This window comes from Triticum dicoccoides, chromosome 7A, assembly GCF_002162155.2.
Source record: "Triticum dicoccoides isolate Atlit2015 ecotype Zavitan chromosome 7A, WEW_v2.0, whole genome shotgun sequence".
NCBI classification, from domain to species: Eukaryota; Viridiplantae; Streptophyta; class Magnoliopsida; order Poales; family Poaceae; genus Triticum; species Triticum dicoccoides.
Window position 1 is genome coordinate 606,108,740 of NC_041392.1, and position 15,353 is coordinate 606,124,092.

Below are 15,353 nucleotides of genomic sequence, written 5' to 3' on the forward strand. Positions count from 1 at the left end.
TTTTCAACAGCTCGTCTATTTCCTCGCCGCTCCTCGTACGCAAGCGTCTTCGGTGTTTGGTTTCACCATCGAACAAATCCTTGCATTTTCTCCATGAGTCATCATGGCGAAGACACCTTCGATGTCCCATGAACACAATTTTCGAAGAACCAGGATCTCTATCTAGCTGGCAATACATTGTGTCATCCATGCACCTGACGCATGCAGAAAATCCGTGGACCACCTGCCCCGCGACATATCCGTAACCGAGATAGTCATGCACCGTCGTGAGCAGTGCGGCTCTCATAGGGAAATATTCTTTCTTTGCGGCGTCCCACGTATTAGCTGGCGTTTTCCACAGCGTGTCTAGCTCCTCTTTCAACAGCCCCAGATACAGATTGATGTTGTTCCTGGTTGTTTCGGCCCTTCAATTAGCATACTCATGTGAATGTACTTCCTCTTCATGCACAACCAGGGGGGATGGTTGTACATCCACACAAACACATGCCAGGTGCTATGTGTGCTTCTCTGGCTGCCAAACGGATTGACTCCATCGGTGCTCGCGCCCAGCATGATGTTCCTTGGAGCTTCCCCAAATTCTGGGTGTTCGAAGTTCAACGCTTACAGCTGGCTCGCATCCTTAGGGTGACTCAACATCTTGTCTTTTTTATTTATCTCTGGATCATTTCCGTCATCTTCTCGCTTCTTTTCCTCCCTATCTGCGTGCCAACGGAGGAGCTTTGCTAGCTTAGGGTTTGCAAAATACCGCTGCAGACGAGGAGTGATCAGAAAGTACCACACCACTTTTCGAGGAGCTTTCTTACACTTCTTGTATCGAGTGACGCCGCACACCGGATGTCGGTGTCAAAACTGGCGGATCTCGGGTAGGGGTCCCGAACTGTGCGTCTAGGCCGGATGGTAACAGGAGGCAGGGGACACGATGTTTTACTCAGGTTCGGGCCCTCTTGATGGAGGTAAAACCCTACATCCTGCTTGATTAATATTGATGGTATGGGTAGTACAAGAGTAGATCTACCACGAGATCAAAGAGGCTAAACCCTAGAAGCTAGCCTATGGTATGATTGTATGTTATTGTTGTCCTACGGACTAAAACCCTTCGGTTTATATAGACACCGGAGAGGGTTAGGGTTACACAAGGTCGGTTACAAAGGAGGAGATATCCATATCCGTATTGCCTAGCTTGCCTTCCACGCCAAGTAGAGTCCCATCCGGACACGAGACGAAGTCTTCAATCTTGTATCTTCATAGTCTAATAGTCCGGCCAATGGATATAGTCCGGTTGTCCGAAGACCATCTAATCCAGGACTCCCTCACCGGACATATGACAGACTCCGCGTGCTCATCCCGATAAATGATGCAATTGTTCATGCACACATGGTATTTCACGTGCGGTAAATCCAGAGGACACACAATTTTCTTCGCCTCCTCAAAACTAGTCGGGCACTTGTTCCCCTTGGGAAGATGTTCGTGCTAGAATGACATGTTCTCCTCGAAGCATGCGTTGGTCATTTTGTGTTTTACCTTCATCTCCAGAACCATGAGCGTTACTTTTAGGAGGTTATCCTTGGGCCTGCATCCTTCATACAATGGAGTAACCGCGTCTATCTCCAGTTGATCCAGCTTGGCTTTCTCTCGGGGGGCAGCTCTTGAGTTACCCGTCTGCTTGAGAAGCAGCTCTTGAATATGACGGTCCTGCACCCAGCCCATCGATGGTCCATCGTCGTCGGCTCCGGTATCTTCATCTTCATGATCATGCCCTTCGTCTTGATCGTCCTCATCATCATGTACGGCATCTTCTACATGATGACTGTGTCCTGCATCTACTTCGTGATCATGTCCTGGAGATTCTTCGTCTTCTCGCTCGCCCTCGATGCGGTTGTCTTGCTGCCCTTCCTTATTTCTTGCCCGGCTCCCATGGACGACTTCATAATCATCTTCATCACCTTGCCACCGATAGTCATCCATGAAACCACGCAAGAGCAGGTGGTCCCGCACCTGTCCGGACCACCTGCTCTTCAGCTTGCATCTTCTACACGGACATCTTATATCCGTCTTGTTCTTCCGAAGCATCTCGGCCTTCGCGGAGCTCCAAAACCTATTCACGATGCCTTCGGTCATTGTGCAGACCATGGTCGCCTGCGGGGTGGAGCAAAACGATATTTTAGAACAAAAAAAAATTCGCATGACTTTGCCTAAAAATAGGACAAAAAAGAATGCATAGTGCCAAATACTCACCGAAACGGAAATGAATCAACATTCCGGCGAAATATTGGCAACTATCGCATCTCAAATACCAGTACCTACAAACACAAACATATGCAACACCACAAACATATGCAACACCACAAACATACGTAGATTTAGGCCATAAAAAGTGTGTATGTTGTTGGAGGGAGAAAAAAGTAGATCTAGAACATAAAGAAAGCTTACCCCTTCCTTACCTATCAAAAAAGGAAATTTAACAACTTAATTTGGGTGAATCTATGGTGCAAATGAGGTGAGGAGGAGGAGGCAGCCGAGACCAAGCTTGGTAGAGGTGGAGAGAATGAAGTGGGGAAAGTGAGTGTGGTAGGTGGCTGTCCAAAATATCTAGCTGCTCCCAGGTTACCAATGGCGCACCACCTAAGAATGCGCCATTTGTAACCAGGGTTACTAATGGCGCACCTGGTGTGTGGTGCGCCATTACTAGTTTTGAAAAAATATATATAAAAAAACATGTTAGTAGTGGCGCACCAGTGGGTAGTGCGCCATTGCTAGTTAAAACTAGCACTGGCGCACTATCCCCTGGTGCGCCACTGTTAACAATTTTTTATCTTTTTTTTCAAAACTAGTAATGGTGCACCACACACCAGGGGCGCCATTAGTAATGTGGCCAATAATGGCGTACCTGTATCTGGCGCCATTGCTATATAGCAGTGGCGCACCACATACATGGTGCGCCATTAATGTCCATATTAGCTATAGCCGTTTTCCTAGTAGTGGTCCATGGTCGCACGCAAGGAAAGTTCCTCCTTATTAAGCTGAAAAAAATGTTTCCTCCCCCTAACAGCTAGGAACCACCGGCTATATCTTCGCACGAAAGGAAGTGCCTCCTTGTTATGCAAAAAAACTATTCCTCCCGTTGACAGCTGGGACCCGTCAGATTTGGTGGCTGACTTGTGGGCCTACTAAGCGGACGTGTACGCATGGCTTTGTCAACTTAATCAACAAATGATTCTAGCAGCAGGTACGTTGGATGTTAATCCAACAACCGTGCTCCTTCTTCAACCTCTATTCTTGCTCATGTCTCTCGTGGGCGGGAGTGCTGCCGCGCACCCGAACCAGTCAAGTTTCCCACTCTTCTCCAACCGCGACTCCACTGCCACGTCTTCCCCATCTCCGGGTCATTCTAGTCTGGGGCCTCGCCGTCGTCCATCGGCCTTGGTGCACTCGGCATGGTGTGGTCAACGTGGTCAACAAACGAGAGTCCTCGGAAGATGACTGTACGTGAGAGGCCGACAGTGGGGACGCACCACGCCCCTGGACGCATGCATGCAACTGCACCCTTTTTACCCTAAAAATAATGTTTTCTCCCCCGGACTGCTGGAACCCACCAGCTACATCTTCACACGCAAGGAAGTGCGACCATATTATGGGCAAAAAAATTGATTCACCCCCTGACTGCTGGGACCCACCAGCTACATCTTCACACGCAAAGAAGTGCCTGACAGTTGGGACCCACCTGGTCGAAGCGTACGTAGTGTTGTCATTCTGGTCGTGAACGTGTACTTAAATACGATCGGTCTGTCTGCAGGCTGCAGTGATGAACCGCGGCCGTGTAAGGAAGGGCACGTGTCGTAGTAGAGGCACGCATGTGTGTCGTACTAGAGGCACGCACGTAGCATGTACACATATTTACATCGGCCAGGGTACAAGAAAGAAAACACGGCCACGTACGTACATACGGCCGGGGTCTCGAACGCCTACTCGCGCATATGTACGACCAGGGCTCGTGTACATGGCTGGGTCAGAATGGAGAAGCTGCGCCGTCATCGTGATCATGGGGAGGCAACCGGCTGGGTCGAAACGGAATGGGTCGTCGTGTTCATCGGGAGCCAACCGGCTTGGACAGAACAACCGATGGAAGCGAGGCCTGGCGTAACGTAGAATGGAGGAAACGGCCTTGTATTTGACCGACCACGATCGAAACGAGATCCTGTTCATCAGGAGGGGTCTGGCATACCGCAAAACAGAGGAAACAAACCTCCTACGGTGGATACGGCGTTCTGTTGATCGGGAGGGGTGTGGCGTACCGCAAAATGGAGGAAACGGACTTGTGTTGGAGCGCTACGGTCGAAACAGGGGTCATGTTCATCGGGAGGGGTGTGGCGTACCGCAAAATGGGACTCCACAGATACTGTTCATCTCCACCGTCGACGACCTCCACGGGCTACTGTTCATCCACCGTCGACCTCCTCCAGCCTCCACCTGTGACTATTCATCGACGGGCTTCTGTTCATCTAGCCACCAACGTGCGCTCCTCCACCGACTACTGTTCAACCAGCCCTCTCTACAGGGTCCTGTTCAACCACCCCTCCACGGGCTACTGTTCATCCAGCCCTCCACCGGCTAGTGTTCAACCATCCCTCCATGGGGTCTTGTTCATCCAGCCCTGCACAGGGTCTTGTTCATCCAGCCCTCCACGGGGTCCTATTCATCCACCGGCTCGATCGATCAGGGTACTGTTCATCCAGTGGCAACGGCCTCTACTACCACAGGGTCCTATTCATCCAACCCTCCCACTGGGAACTGTTCATCCACCCCCCAACAATGCTCACTGTTCATCCGGAGGCAGCATCGATTGGCTTTAGTTAGCAGCAGTAGCGAAGGAATCACTCGGGTCAGTTAACAACAAGGGATCGATCGATTGCTCGGGTTCAGTAATGCGTAGCCTGCAGTGCAATCGCTTGGGTTCAGTTAGAGCCCAATGCCTCACTCAGGTTCAGTTAGAGCCCAATACCTCGCACACACACGCGTACGTACGAGAGAAACGCACATCGCTCGGCCCTCGACCACCCACCGTAACCAGGAACTCCCCGATATTTTCCTTGCCCTCGCTTCTACCACGGGTTTTCCCGTCATGGACAGCCCAAAGAATGTCATGCAGCTGCGTCTCCAGCCCGCCCAGGACGAAAAGCCCATTTTCTGTCATGATTTTTTGTCATAGAAGTAGGAGCCCACCACATTTATGATGATACCGGGTTTTGTGACAATTATCGTCATAGAAGTGTCATAAGTATGAGAGAAAAAATTTCGTTCGGCCCAAAATGTCACGAATGTGTCTTTTTTTGTAGTGTCCCCTGTGGCATCACGTCGAACAAAGGGCAACAAGTTGATGAGGTCCGCGCCGAGGTTGCGGACATAGAAGGAGTTCTTACACTTCTTGGCAGAATCCTCCGACGGCATCTTGGGGCAGCCCCTGCGCGTCCGCATCGAGAGAACAGCGGCCCCACAGACGGACATCTCCCTGGTCCCCGGGCCCTACTGCTTCATGAAGAAGAAGCGCACCCAGAGGTCGACTGTGGGCTCAACCCCCAGGTACCCCTCGCACAGGTTGACAAACCCCGAGAGCGGCAAGATTGTATTCATGCCAAGATGATGCAGATGGATCCCGAAGAACTCCAGGAACGAGTGGAAGAAGTCGCTTGTGGCGAGGCTGATCAACGCTTGAAGTGTGTGTAGAATACCATGCGGTCGGTCCCCTCCAGCCGCTGCTCCTGCTCGTCTCCCGGCAGGCGCACGGCCAGATCCGTCTCCTTCGGCATGCGCTTCGTGTCCCGCAAGTACGCGATGTGATCCTCGGTGATGGTGGATCCCATCCATGAGGCCGATGGTAGCGCCATCAACGGTGCGGGGCCGAGCAGGAAAGGCAAGGAAATAATGGCGGTGAAGTTTTGCTCGGGAGCGGCGGAGCGTCGCAGTGCGTGGCGGTCGCAAGAGCAAGAGGAGAGGGAAGAATATGGTGGGCATGAGTGAGAATGATCTCCGCCGCCCCCTCCTCCCAATTTATAGGCCACGGCCCGAACATGGGCAAGTGGGATCGTTTGCGCTCGCCCCTCCCTCTTCCCCACTATCTCGAGAATGGCAGCTAACCCGCGGACGCCATAATAAATCCACGCGCGTGGGCCGAGGGCGCACAGTGGCGGGCCCCAACATGTCGCCCCGTCTCATCGTGCACGTGGCCTGTCAGGCCCCTTCAACTCCCGAGCACCACGTGGCGCCTGCACCGAGCCCAAGAGATTACCTCAAGATTCGACGGACTCCTCGGTTTCCCGCCCATGCCGGGATGCCGCAATCCGGCTTCCGGAAGCCCCAGTGGGTGGTGCCGGACCCGGCGGTCGCAAACTGCACCAACAGCCACCTTCTTAGGTGGGAAATTGCAAAGGCCCTCCTACTCGAAGCTGGCGGACTTTCACAGCTTCGGGGACTACTTTCAGGGGTATGAACCCCTCGGTAGGAAACGGAACTCAGATCCTTTTCAAACATATCAGGGCCGGCAGCACCCCTCAATCCGGCCTGCAATTGGCCAGGTTCATCAAGCCGGCCAAGTCCCTCAACCTGGCCGAACTCTTCGACCCGGCCAAGACAGCAACCCGGCCCTGCCGACTGGTGCAAGCCAGCCGAACCCGGCGAACCAAGACTTCTCCAGCAAGCTAGCTCCCCCGTGTTGTATTCCTCCACCCAGCCGCGGGTCAGCTCCCATCCCATCCAAGGCGTGCGATGGGACAAGTCTCCATTAAGGGGATGAGCGTGGCAACAGTGCCCCACCAACTCCTCTGACTGGCAGAGGTGTGGCAACAGTGCCCCACCTAACCCGCTGACCAAGGTCGGCGTGGCTACATCGCACCCATCATCACCGCTGACGCTAGCAGACAGCGACCTAGCGGTGCACCACCGTAGAGGACTTGACCAGGCAACTCTGTGATGGTCGACAAGATGGGGAACAGAGCCCCTAGCACAACTGGCCCGCGCCCAGAGAACCCTGCGAGCCCTGACACCCGGCGGGTCCCAGCACCGGCTTCCCGGGCGATGACAACCCAGCCCACGGCTTTGTAACTTCACCATTGTAACCCTGGGGGGTTGACCTATAAAACCCCCCAGGAGCCCTCATGTACACGGGCACGCACCCACACATACAACACATCACAGGCTCACACGATCAGTAGCACACCCACCAGGAAAGGGAGTAGCCTAAGCCTTGGAATGTCTTCCTCCTTCCTCCAAAGAGCTTTAGGAGCAAATCTATGTTGATCTCGGCAGGACTAGGGTTGTGATCTCTCTGGAGAGCCCCGAACCTGGGAATGTCTTGCGTCCCATGCTCGCTCAGGCCAACCTCGCCTCTGGAGCCCGCCGGTGCCCTCGAGCCTCCTCCTCTCTTTAGCCATCCTTTGGCATCTGCCGTGCGCCCACCACGATGGGATAGGTCCTGGATGGTACCTGTCATTGTCCAAGACATGTTTGACCAAAGCTCGGTTAAGACGAACACTTGGCCCTTGGATGGTTAGTCCCTATAGCTGCCCATGGTAATTTAAGTGTGAAGTTGTGCATACGAGGCACGTATTGTGTGACTAAGGTGGGCATGTTGTGGGGCACATATCCCTATTTACGTTGAGCATAGGGAGGATCTAGAAGCTGAGATAGGGCTCGGGCTCGTTTGCTTGCCTCTCGTGCCTTAACGGTGGGCTGATACTTTGGCCCCTCACTGCCTATTTGGACTTTGATGGCCAGAGCCATTGTATGCTCCATGGTCCAAAGTGAGCAATCTGTGTTGCCATTAGCAATGATGACACCCTTGGGTCCGGGCATCTTTAGCTTTAGGTATGCGTAATGGGGGACACCGTTGAAGCAAGCGAATGCCATAGGGCCAAGAAGTGTGTGATAGCCGCTGCAGAACGGGACGATATTGAAGATCAAATCTTTGTTGCGGAAGTTATCAGGCGAGCCGAACACTACTTCCAAAGTCATAGTGCCCGCGCAATGGGCTTCGATGCCTGGGATTACTCCCTTAAAGGTGGTGTTGCTGGGTTTGATCCTTGACGGATCAATACCCATTTTTCTTACTGTGTCTGAATAGATCTGATTGAGGCTACTGCCTCCGTCCATGAGGACTCTAGTTAGATGATACCCATCGACAATGGGGTGGAGCACCAGGGCCGGCGAACCTGCATGGAGGATACTGATTGGGTGGTCCCTCTGGTCGAAGGTGATCGTATATGCCGACCATGGGTCGAATTTCAGGGATACCGACTCTATGATGTAGATGTCCTGAAGGGCGTGTTTCCTCTCCTTCTTGGGTATGTGTGTGGCATAGATCATGTTCACAGTTTTTACCTCGGGAGGGAATTTCTTTTGGCCTCCATTGTTTGGCCTATGAGGCTCATCATCGTCCTCACCGCAGGGGCCCTTGCTTTCTCCTTGGTTGTGAGTTCGCCGTCCTGTTTGATCACCCAACATTTATGGTTGGTGTGGTTGGTTGACGGGATTTTCTTGGGTGCCGTGGATCTGGCAGGGCCTACACAGGATTTTGTCGAGTACGGATGGGCCGTCCCTATTCCCTTTAGAGGGCTTCTTCCGCTGTCTCAATTTTGAGTTGCTGAATCAGGCATTTACTTCAGTGTCCCTGGCTTCACCGCCGTTGTGCCAATGCTTATTCTGGTTACGTCGTGGCTTCCCGTTTTCATCTAGGCTTCTGAGGTATCGGGGTTTTCGGTGTTGTTCCTTCTACAAGCCAAGCAGTTGTCTTCGCCCGCACAAAAGCGGGTCATAAGTGAAGTAAGGGCCAACATTGTTTCCAGCTTATCTTGGCCAAGCTGACAAGCTAGCCATTCATCACTGATGCTATGCGTGAACATGGCTATCGCCTAAGCATGTGGACAGTCGACGATTTGGTTCTTCTTAGTCAAGAGCGGATTCCAAAATTGCCAGGCTGACTCACCAGGCTATTGGACCAGGTGGCTCAGGTCATCAGCATCCGGAGGCCGAACATAGGTGCCTTGAAAGTTAGCTCGGAAGGCATCCTCGAGCTCTTCCCTGGTCCCTATGGAGTTCTTAGGGAGGATGTTCAACCAATGCCTGGCTGGTCCCTTTAAGCTTAAGTGGTGGGTATTTTATGGCGTGGAGATCATCTCCTCGGGCCATATGAATATGGAGAAGGAAATCTTCAATCCACATGGTCGGGACTGCTATCCCATCGTATTGTTCGATGTTTATGGGGTTTTAAACCCTTCGGGGAACTGATGGTACATCACCTCATCTGCAAAACACATTGGGTGAGTGGTGCCCCTGACCAAGGCCACATCGCGCCGGAGATCAACTGCCATCTAGGCCCGGTGATGCTCCCGAGCTCTATCGTTTCGGTCGTGCCAAGCTTGGCATTCATCCTGTCCAGCGGGGGTGTACCTTCTAGATCCGTAAATGGATATTGTCTGACCTGCTCTTGTGGCCAGGTCATGTCATAGGTTGTACGGGTCCTCTGGCAACATTGGTTCCTTACCTCTCCGACGAGGTGGTGCGGGTGGGTCTTCGGCCTATTCGACCGTCCTATCCCATCCTTGAGGGAGCGGTCGGGCCGGTGTGCCTGAGTATATCTTGGGGGTGCGGGCTCAAGGGCCTCGTCATCGAATTGTGGCAGCAGACGTCGGCGCAGGTAGCTTTTGTTCCGATCTTGCCGCTCATAGCCGTACACTTCTTCGGCTGCTAGGACTTTTTTCCATCTATCGTTGAGGGTGTCTTGTTCGTCTTTTAGCTATTTCTACTTCTTCAGGCTTCGTGCAGTGGCTATAAGTTGTCGCTCGAACCATTCTTGATCCAGCGGGTCTTCGGGGATGATAAAATCCTCAGGTCCAAGGCTGTCCTACTCTTGGATAGGGGAAGGTAGTTACTGTCCTCAGAGTCATTGATGTCCTCGGGGTTATACTAATCCTCGTTCCCCTTCGAGTCATCGGGCTATTGCTCAGGGGCAACGGGGTCGCTGGGGTCTTCCATATTGTCCGGGGTCTCTTCTTCTCCGTTGCCCGTGTTGCTTTCCCTACCCCTACACCCCTTGGATCGTCTGCGTTGTTTTCAGCATTTGGGCGACTCCTCGCGGGCTTATCGCCATCTTTTCTGGTGGTGTGGTCGTTGTTCTTGCCATTTGTGCCATCGCCCTTATCGTTGGGGGTGTCCACCGTATAGACATCATAGGTGGAGGTGGCCGTCCACCATCCAATGGTGGGAGGGGCTGTAGTAGTATGGGTCGTGGCGTCGACATCTTCATCCATGCCGTCGACCTCCTTAGAAGCGCAGCCCAACATGCGGTTAAATATTCGACACTAGCTACTAAGTGTGTGGCGAGTGGGACGTAAAATTCCGAGTGGCCCGCCTAAAGACCAATCCGAGCATAGGCCGAGGATAGGCCATCCGTGATGTTCATAGTCTGGATTCGATCTAGGATCTCGCTTAATATGGAGAGACTAGCCGGATTGGTGTCCGGGATTTCTTCGAAGTCAACCTCCGGTATGACGGTGTGAGGGGTGAATCCTACCAGGGTTGACTCCTGGTCTTCGGGTGCTGAACTCGTATTCGGGCTTGAAGCCAGATCCAAAGTAGGGGCCGACCCAGGGATAGGGTCGGAAAGAGAGTTCATAGTCAAACCTTCGTGGTATTCGGGTTCCTCGGGCAATGCTGAGAATCCAGTGAAGATCAGATCGCCCCGAGCATCTGTGACGTACTCTAGGTTGCCGAACCTGATTTGATGCTTAGGGGCAAAGCTGAGGACCTGATCGAGGTGACCGGCCAAGTTGACGTGCAAACCCATGCCGCCGAACATGAAGAGTTGGCTAGGGACAAAGATATCCCTGGTGCTGATGCTATCTCTGATGACTAAATGAGCCATCGATCCATTGGCTATCCAGCAACGGAACTCTCAATGAAAGAACCAATGTCGGTGTCAAAACCGGCGGATCTCGGGTAGGGGGTCCCGAGTTGTGGATCTTGGATCAATGGGGAACATGAGACGAAGGGGACAATGTTTACCCAGGTTCGGGCCTTCTCGAAGAGGTAAAACCCTATGTCATGTTTGATTATATTGAAGTGTATATGATGGTTACAGAGTCGATCTACCACGAGATAAGATGAACTAAACCCTAGGTGAGTAGGATGATGGTTCTTCTTCTAGCCTCTACGGACTAAACCCTCTGGTTTATATAGACACAAGGGGACTAGGGTTACACATTGTAGGTTACAGTAAAGAGATAAACATGTCGATTCTTCCATCTTGACTTGGAGGACACACCAAGGCTTCGAAGGTTTCCTGTCCGGACATGGAGTCGCCCTATTGTTCGTCCTTCATAGAGCGGCCTACTTATCCGGCCCATGACAGATAGGCCCACACCTTGAGGACCCCTTAGTCCAGGACTCCCTCAGTCTGCTTGAGTTGCTCTAAGGACAGCTGCTTAGCTCATGTTGCACTCACCAGTGAGACCATAGTTTGATTTCCCACCCGAGGCAAAAGTCGTTACTTTTTGTTGATTTGCCTCACATTGACTGACTAGTGGATCCTATCTGTCATAACGCCTTAGATACGGAGCCAATTTAATGGAGATGACTTTCCCGTCATGTTAGCCCCGACGGTTGGGTCCTGCATATCATAAATGTGTTTAAATCATCTAAACTGGTCATTATCTGAAAGTGGTAGTTTTTAGTCAGAAAAATAGAAAAAATTAGTATTTTCGGCCACTTATTTGAAAGTGGTAGTTCAGTCCCACACAGTGACTGACAAGTTGGTTCTACCTATCATAACTCCTTAGATATGGAGCCAATCTAACGGAGTTGACTTTCCCACCACGTCAACCCCAAGGGGTGGGTCTTGCATATCATAAACGTGTTTAAATCATCTAAACTGGCCATTACCTGAAATGGTGGTTTTTAGTCACAAAATTAGAAAAAGATAGTAGTTTTCAGTCACTTATTTGAAAGTGGTAGTTCAGTCCCACATAGGGACTCACATGTGGGTTGTACATGTCATAACGCCTTAGATATGGAGCCAATCTAACGGAGTTGACTTTCCCAACACGTAAGCCCCGACGGATGGTTCTTGTATAAGATAAACATGTTTAAATCATCTAAATAGGTCATTATCTAAAAGTGGTAGTTTTTAGTCACAAAATTAGAAAAAAATATTAGTAGTTTTCGGTCACTTATTTGAAAGTGGTAGTTCAGTCTCACATAGTGACTGACATGTGGGTTCTACCTGTCATAATGTCTTAGATAGGGAGCCAATCTAATGGAGTTGACTTTCCCTCCACGTCAGCCCGACATGTGGGTCTTGCATATCTTAAATGTGTTTAACTCGCCTAAACTGGCCATTATATGAAAGTCATAGTTTTTAGTCACAAAATTAGTAAAAAATAGTAGTTTTCGGTCACTTATTTGAAAGTCGTAATTCAGTGGGACTCGAACCCCAAATGTGATAGTTTTTTGTCAATTACTTGTCACACCCCGATTTTCATGCCACAATACTTAAGCTAATCAATCATGATAAAATGTGGTTTGACAAAAACTTTTGAGTGTTTTGGTCCTTGTTTGATTTGATTTTTTGTGTGTTGGTTGCAAGTGCTCTAAAAATCAAATAAATCCTCCAACTCTTATACTCCTTCACCTTGATCCAAAACCTTGCCCAATGATCATGCCATGTGTGCAGGACATAAAAACAATTTCTTTCAAAAATATTTTGGCCAAAAAGTATTTTCTAAATTATGTTTTCCAAAAACCCCTGAATTGACAATTGAACTACAAGTACTTAATTAAGGGTGTGAAAAATATTTTAAAAATTATATTTGACTCCTATTAGATATAGGACACACAAAAACCACCAAAATACTATTTTAAAAGTTATTTTACTATTTTATTTAAAGACTTTTTCTTAAGGCCAGAAATGGTCTTTAATAGGTTTAAATTATTTTAATATTTCAAAAAATATTTGAGAAAAATCAGGGAAACTCAGTGGACATATATTTGCCATTTATACGAGTTTCAACACATGGTCATGTTCAAATTATTGGTCAAATCCCTCAAAAACTATTTCTGGACATTTCAAGCTTTTGAAATGTTTACAAAAAAATATTCTCCATTAAATACAGGAAAAGTCTATCATATCCAAAATGACCTACTTGAGGATCCTACAAAGTTTCATGTCATGGCGTACAATATAGCCCCGCCAAACCCTCTCAAAACCATTTCTGTCCTTTTTCAAGTTTGAACAACTTTCCACTTCCAAACATGTCCAAATGCTCTCAAACTTGGTGCACATGCTCAAATGGTGTAATAATGCATCTAGGCAAAATGGCACAAGTTGGAGAGAATGATATATTGATCAAAGTGCCCCAAAACCCTTCCTGTCCAGAACCAAATTTGAACAACAGTACATTGGCAACTTTCTCATTTTGACCCCAACTTTTTTGGACATGTTCATAACCTTAAATTATGACACTACACCAAGAGGTGCATAAAGGAGAATAGCTTTGCGTGACTAAATCTTGGAAAGTCCATTTCTGTTGATTTCTAGGGTATACAAAAGTTGCATTGGCAACTTTGCCCAAATGAACTCAATATTGGTGGAACCTCTTATTTTCTCATGCCATTGGACCCTGTCAAGCCTCATGGCAAGGGAAGTCCATTTGCTTTCCCAAACCTACATCAGACACATTCTGGCAGAAATTTGAAATGCATGTTTTGTACATTTCCACTAATCTCCATGAGCTCAACTTTTTCCCACAGCCTCATCTGCTCCTCCTCTACCTCCTGCATGCTTAGATGCCCAAGGAGAAATGATTAAGGGGAGCAGAGACCCATTTTTCCTCTCTGGACAGCCTTTCCCCTCCCTTTCTCATCTCTCTCTCACTCCTCGCAAGTTCTAGAGCATCCAATGCCACTTTCCCATTGTTTACTCCCCCATGCAGCTGCCAGACACAAGTGGATTAGCTGGTGCATGCGAAAAGCCGCGGACGCCGGCCAAAGACGTGCTCTGGAGCATGTCCTCGCGCTCCCGACCATTGACGCCGCATCCCACGACCACCTCGAGCCTCCCCCTCGCTCTAGTCGAGGTCCTCGATGTCCGCAGCATGACAGCCGTGCAGGCCCCCTCCTATCCCCGTCTCTCTCACCTCCTGTGGCGTGTTCCCAGAGCCGCCCTGCTCGGCCAATGCTCGCGCAGCTCCTGTGGCCGCGTGCAGCTCGCCCTGCTCCTCCTCTCTCTTCCTGGTGCCCCACTGAACTGCCACGAACGCCATAGACAGCCCCTCGCCCTCTCTCCTGGCCACCCGAGCCATTGCCGCGGCCACCCATGCGCCGCGTCCACGGTGAGCCACGGGTCGGCTATTTAAGGCCTCCCCGAGCCCCCTCTCTACTCCTTTGGCTCTCTCTCCCTCCCCTGCACCCCCTGGACCAACCCACTCCCCTCCTCGCGCTCTCCATCCGCCACCTCGGACGGAGCCTTGCCGTCGGCCTCTGCCTAAATTCGCACCCACCACTCCTCCTCCTCCCCTCTAGACCACACTAGAGCACGTCCACCATCACCGCGAGCCCCTCCCATGCTTCTCCCTCTCCTCCCCGTGGTTGTTCCTTCGAGTTCCATCACCACCGCCGGCCTCGCCCGCCGTGGTCGGTGATACGCTCGCATCTGGCCACCCCTGCGATCGTGGCGCACCTCGGCGGGTGCGGCACGCTCTCCCGAGCACGCTGGTGTGCTGGGCGCCGACAGAGGTGGCCGGTGTTGGGGAACGTACACTAGTAGAAAAAGGGCCTTCAATCCCGGTTCATAAGGGCCTTTAGTCCCGGTTCTAGAACCGGGACTAAAGGGTCGGTACTAATGCCTATCCCTTTAGTCCCGGTTCAATCCAGAACCGAGACTAAAGGGTGCGGCCACGTGGAGCTCCACCTTTAGTCCCGGTTGGTAACACCAACCGGGACTAAAGGAAATTTTATGATTTTTTTTGATTTCTTATGTTCAAATTTCTGAATTATTTTAAGCTCTAGTCTGTAATCACCACCCCTCATCACTTCTCAATTTCTCCTCTAATCACCCCTCATCATTCCAAATCATCTAACTTCTCGAACGGTCACCCATCCTCCCACTCCCCCAGCCTGAGCACGCTTAACTTTCGGGTTCTATTCTCCCTCGCTCCAAGTCTGCACTTGTTGTTTTCCTGCCAATACTAAGATGTCAATCCTATTAACCTTCAGGAATTTTGCTTGAGCATGAAGTGACACATTTCATAGTTTTATTTTGAAACTACTATTTTAAAAAACAATAATTATTTAGTAACACTAATATTTCT